Source organism: Hyla sarda, unplaced genomic scaffold (genome assembly GCF_029499605.1).
Source record: "Hyla sarda isolate aHylSar1 unplaced genomic scaffold, aHylSar1.hap1 scaffold_1364, whole genome shotgun sequence".
NCBI classification, from domain to species: Eukaryota; Metazoa; Chordata; class Amphibia; order Anura; family Hylidae; genus Hyla; species Hyla sarda.
In genome coordinates, this window is record NW_026607992.1 from 90,170 (window position 1) to 96,169 (window position 6,000).

Here is a 6,000-nt window from a genome sequence, read left to right on the forward strand (position 1 = left end):
TTAGAAAATTATCCCCCAGTGTCTCCATCTGCTGGCGGTATTGAATAAGCATTGCTGCACTGATGGGGTATGCATTAGACGAAAAAAAAGAAGAAAAAGAAGAATAATACGCCCAGAAAAGAGGCGAAAAGGAGAAAAACGTAAAAAAACGTGAAAAAAAAGTAAGAGGAAGAGAAGGGAAAAAAAGGTGGAAATGGGTTTAAAAGTGATTTCGGCGGAGAAATATATATATATATATATATATATATATATATATATATATATATATGCGCACACACACACATAGATATAAACGTATTCTCCGTTGAGATATTGCAGCCGCTGCTGTGTCCAGGCCCAGGAGCCTTAGCACTGTGCTGTGATGTCACTCAATACCACTGACATCACTAGGTGTAAACAACATCTCTCCTTTGCTGTGTATGTGACTATGGAGCTGTTTGGTGATGTCGTCTATTACGGCCTTCATAGAAGCAACAGGAGATTGTTGCATCCATCTTGAACCCTCAGAACTACAGTGCTATGATGTCACTCACTTCCACAGGCCTTGCAGAGTGTAAACAACAACAACCCAGCTTTGTTGTGTATGTAACCAAAGGGATTTGTGATGTCACCTAGAACCTTCACAGCAGCGACAGCTTTATGAGGAGCATCAGCACTGCTCTGCCTGAGCAGAACCATCACCGCCATAGGTTGTCAAATAACCCGGATTTAACCCACACAGGTAAGTCCAATGGGGTGCAGGCATGTCCTCTATGCTTACAGCTTCCCGTGGGTGTTGGTTTGATACCGTTTGGGGACAGCCAAGGAGGCATCTGCAGGCAACAAAGGTAGGTGTGTGCTTGTGTGTGTGTTTCCTATGCAGATCCTAAGCCCAGTGTCACATGCAAGTAGGAGGAGTAAGAAGGGTTCCTGGCAAATCCGGGTTATGGATTGCATTTAAAAAGGCCCCGTGGGAGTGCAATGGGCCCCTGTCTTGCTGCTTAGCAATAATGGTATGGGTTTAGGTTCTGCTGTGTGTACTGGTGGTTGACTGCCCCCCAGCCCAGAGTGTGCATGGAAAATTGTCTGGCAGCCTCCCTGACAGCAAGCAGTGATAGTGCCCATGAAGGGGACCTTGTTGGGCCCGCCCCTTTCACGGTTATCGCTTCTCGGCCTTTTGGCTAAGATCAAGTGTAGTATCTGTTCTTATCAGTTTAATATCTGATACGTCCCCTATCTGGGGACCATATATTAAATGGATTTTTGAGAACGGGGGCCGATTTCGAAGCTTGCTTCCGTCGCCCTATGCATTGACCCGATATGGCAGTATCTTCGGGTACAGTGCACCACCCCCTTACAGGGTTAAAAAGAAAGATTCCTACTTTCATTGCTACCTGCTTGCTGGCTAGCCAGCTAGCCAGCCCTGTGGGCCTTGCTGCTGCTGCAGCCAAAAAACAAAAGGTGGTGCTGCTGCTGCTTCTGCTGCTTCTGCTTCTGCTTGTGTCTGGCCCCTGTTGGAGCGTCCAGGCACAGGACTTCTGCTGCTGCTGACTAAATGGCCTCCTTAATTGGATCATTTGAGTAGCCAGCACACCTGTGCAGGTAGGGCATGACATGATAGGCAGCTGCCTTGATAGCGGGTGGGTGCTGAATGTTCCTAATTGACAAAATAAGATTAATGCTTATGAAGAAATATAAAATCTCATCCCTTCCCCAATATCGCGCCACACCCCTACCCCTTAATTCCCTGGTTGAACGTGATGGACATATGTCTTTTTTCGACCGTACTAACTATGTAACTATGTAACATAACATGGGGGGGGGGGGGGGGTCTCCTGGCTGTTCACACAGGTGTGTCATTGCTGTACATTGACCATGCATTGCTTCTGTGGTATTGCAAAGGCAAAGACAAATGCTTCCAGCCATCCATTGCACTAATGGATTGGTCATCAGCTGGCTGTCTATGTCCCGCATCAATATAGACCAAAGTACAGAGGGTTAGGCTATGCTATTGTGCACCTACCTGATGCATCAGAAGGTGCGAGGCCCTTGCTAAATTCTGTGCACAGACTTTGAGATCTATGCTTTAGACTGTATCTAAACCTGCTCCAACATGGACTGACATTCTGGCCTACTTTCAGCCGATGCGACTTGTCTGTCGCTGAACAGTCGCTTTTTATGTATTCAGCACCTATGTATAATGTTGTAAAAATGCTCTAGAAGCTAAAGTCGCAGAAATGTCACACATATTTGGCCTGCAACTTTCTGTGCGACAAATTCAGACAGGAAAAATCAGTATAAATCCTTAGAAAATTATCCCCCAGTGTCTCCATCTGCTGGCGGTATTGAATAAGCATTGCTGCACTGATGGGGTATGCATTAGACGAAAAAAAAGAAGAAAAAGAAGAATAATACGCCCAGAAAAGAGGCGAAAAGGAGAAAAACGTAAAAAAACGTGAAAAAAAAGTAAGAGGAAGAGAAGGGAAAAAAAGGTGGAAATGGGTTTAAAAGTGATTTCGGCGGAGAAATATATATATATATATATATATATATATATATATATATATATATGCGCACACACACACATAGATATAAACGTATTCTCCGTTGAGATATTGCAGCCGCTGCTGTGTCCAGGCCCAGGAGCCTTAGCACTGTGCTGTGATGTCACTCAATACCACTGACATCACTAGGTGTAAACAACATCTCTCCTTTGCTGTGTATGTGACTATGGAGCTGTTTGGTGATGTCGTCTATTACGGCCTTCATAGAAGCAACAGGAGATTGTTGCATCCATCTTGAACCCTCAGAACTACAGTGCTATGATGTCACTCACTTCCACAGGCCTTGCAGAGTGTAAACAACAACAACCCAGCTTTGTTGTGTATGTAACCAAAGGGATTTGTGATGTCACCTAGAACCTTCACAGCAGCGACAGCTTTATGAGGAGCATCAGCACTGCTCTGCCTGAGCAGAACCATCACCGCCATAGGTTGTCAAATAACCCGGATTTAACCCACACAGGTAAGTCCAATGGGGTGCAGGCATGTCCTCTATGCTTACAGCTTCCCGTGGGTGTTGGTTTGATACCGTTTGGGGACAGCCAAGGAGGCATCTGCAGGCAACAAAGGTAGGTGTGTGCTTGTGTGTGTGTTTCCTATGCAGATCCTAAGCCCAGTGTCACATGCAAGTAGGAGGAGTAAGAAGGGTTCCTGGCAAATCCGGGTTATGGATTGCATTTAAAAAGGCCCCGTGGGAGTGCAATGGGCCCCTGTCTTGCTGCTTAGCAATAATGGTATGGGTTTAGGTTCTGCTGTGTGTACTGGTGGTTGACTGCCCCCCAGCCCAGAGTGTGCATGGAAAATTGTCTGGCAGCCTCCCTGACAGCAAGCAGTGATAGTGCCCATGAAGGGGACCTTGTTGGGCCCGCCCCTTTCACGGTTATCGCTTCTCGGCCTTTTGGCTAAGATCAAGTGTAGTATCTGTTCTTATCAGTTTAATATCTGATACGTCCCCTATCTGGGGACCATATATTAAATGGATTTTTGAGAACGGGGGCCGATTTCGAAGCTTGCTTCCGTCGCCCTATGCATTGACCCGATATGGCAGTATCTTCGGGTACAGTGCACCACCCCCTTACAGGGTTAAAAAGAAAGATTCCTACTTTCATTGCTACCTGCTTGCTGGCTAGCCAGCTAGCCAGCCCTGTGGGCCTTGCTGCTGCTGCAGCCAAAAAACAAAAGGTGGTGCTGCTGCTGCTTCTGCTGCTTCTGCTTCTGCTTGTGTCTGGCCCCTGTTGGAGCGTCCAGGCACAGGACTTCTGCTGCTGCTGACTAAATGGCCTCCTTAATTGGATCATTTGAGTAGCCAGCACACCTGTGCAGGTAGGGCATGACATGATAGGCAGCTGCCTTGATAGCGGGTGGGTGCTGAATGTTCCTAATTGACAAAATAAGATTAATGCTTATGAAGAAATATAAAATCTCATCCCTTCCCCAATATCGCGCCACACCCCTACCCCTTAATTCCCTGGTTGAACGTGATGGACATATGTCTTTTTTCGACCGTACTAACTATGTAACTATGTAACATAACATGGGGGGGGGGGGGGTCTCCTGGCTGTTCACACAGGTGTGTCATTGCTGTACATTGACCATGCATTGCTTCTGTGGTATTGCAAAGGCAAAGACAAATGCTTCCAGCCATCCATTGCACTAATGGATTGGTCATCAGCTGGCTGTCTATGTCCCGCATCAATATAGACCAAAGTACAGAGGGTTAGGCTATGCTATTGTGCACCTACCTGATGCATCAGAAGGTGCGAGGCCCTTGCTAAATTCTGTGCACAGACTTTGAGATCTATGCTTTAGACTGTATCTAAACCTGCTCCAACATGGACTGACATTCTGGCCTACTTTCAGCCGATGCGACTTGTCTGTCGCTGAACAGTCGCTTTTTATGTATTCAGCACCTATGTATAATGTTGTAAAAATGCTCTAGAAGCTAAAGTCGCAGAAATGTCACACATATTTGGCCTGCAACTTTCTGTGCGACAAATTCAGACAGGAAAAATCAGTATAAATCCTTAGAAAATTATCCCCCAGTGTCTCCATCTGCTGGCGGTATTGAATAAGCATTGCTGCACTGATGGGGTATGCATTAGACGAAAAAAAAGAAGAAAAAGAAGAATAATACGCCCAGAAAAGAGGCGAAAAGGAGAAAAACGTAAAAAAACGTGAAAAAAAAGTAAGAGGAAGAGAAGGGAAAAAAAGGTGGAAATGGGTTTAAAAGTGATTTCGGCGGAGAAATATATATATATATATATATATATATATATATATATATATATATATATATATGCGCACACACACACATAGATATAAACGTATTCTCCGTTGAGATATTGCAGCCGCTGCTGTGTCCAGGCCCAGGAGCCTTAGCACTGTGCTGTGATGTCACTCAATACCACTGACATCACTAGGTGTAAACAACATCTCTCCTTTGCTGTGTATGTGACTATGGAGCTGTTTGGTGATGTCGTCTATTACGGCCTTCATAGAAGCAACAGGAGATTGTTGCATCCATCTTGAACCCTCAGAACTACAGTGCTATGATGTCACTCACTTCCACAGGCCTTGCAGAGTGTAAACAACAACAACCCAGCTTTGTTGTGTATGTAACCAAAGGGATTTGTGATGTCACCTAGAACCTTCACAGCAGCGACAGCTTTATGAGGAGCATCAGCACTGCTCTGCCTGAGCAGAACCATCACCGCCATAGGTTGTCAAATAACCCGGATTTAACCCACACAGGAAAGTCCAATGGGGTGCAGGCATGTCCTCTATGCTTACAGCTTCCCGTGGGTGTTGGTTTGATACCGTTTGGGGACAGCCAAGGAGGCATCTGCAGGCAACAAAGGTAGGTGTGTGCTTGTGTGTGTGTTTCCTATGCAGATCCTAAGCCCAGTGTCACATGCAAGTAGGAGGAGTAAGAAGGGTTCCTGGCAAATCCGGGTTATGGATTGCATTTAAAAAGGCCCCGTGGGAGTGCAATGGGCCCCTGTCTTGCTGCTTAGCAATAATGGTATGGGTTTAGGTTCTGCTGTGTGTACTGGTGGTTGACTGCCCCCCAGCCCAGAGTGTGCATGGAAAATTGTCTGGCAGCCTCCCTGACAGCAAGCAGTGATAGTGCCCATGAAGGGGACCTTGTTGGGCCCGCCCCTTTCACGGTTATCGCTTCTCGGCCTTTTGGCTAAGATCAAGTGTAGTATCTGTTCTTATCAGTTTAATATCTGATACGTCCCCTATCTGGGGACCATATATTAAATGGATTTTTGAGAACGGGGGCCGATTTCGAAGCTTGCTTCCGTCGCCCTTTGCATTGACCCGATATGGCAGTATCTTCGGGTACAGTGCACCACCCCCTTACAGGGTTAAAAAGAAAGATTCCTACTTTCATTGCTACCTGCTTGCTGGCTAGCCAGCTAGCCAGCCCTGTGGGCCTTGCTGCTGCTGCAGCCAA

At 46.2% G+C, this 6,000-nt stretch overlaps 3 non-coding genes across 3 annotated transcripts; all 3 read left to right on the forward strand.

Moving 5' to 3' along the window:
• The first annotated feature begins 1,140 nt into the window (after window positions 1-1,140).
• Window positions 1,141-1,331, forward strand: LOC130306271 (U2 spliceosomal RNA). The gene has a single exon (XR_008855648.1). It is a non-coding gene; the product is annotated as a U2 spliceosomal RNA (small nuclear RNA).
• A 2,091-nt stretch (window positions 1,332-3,422) lies between these two features.
• LOC130306272 (U2 spliceosomal RNA) lies at window positions 3,423-3,613 on the forward strand. The gene has a single exon (XR_008855649.1). It is a non-coding gene; the product is annotated as a U2 spliceosomal RNA (small nuclear RNA).
• Window positions 3,614-5,710: 2,097 nt separating this feature from the next.
• On the forward strand, window positions 5,711-5,901 carry LOC130306273 (U2 spliceosomal RNA). Its single transcript, XR_008855650.1, has one exon. It is a non-coding gene; the product is annotated as a U2 spliceosomal RNA (small nuclear RNA).
• Window positions 5,902-6,000: the final 99 nt, after the last annotated feature.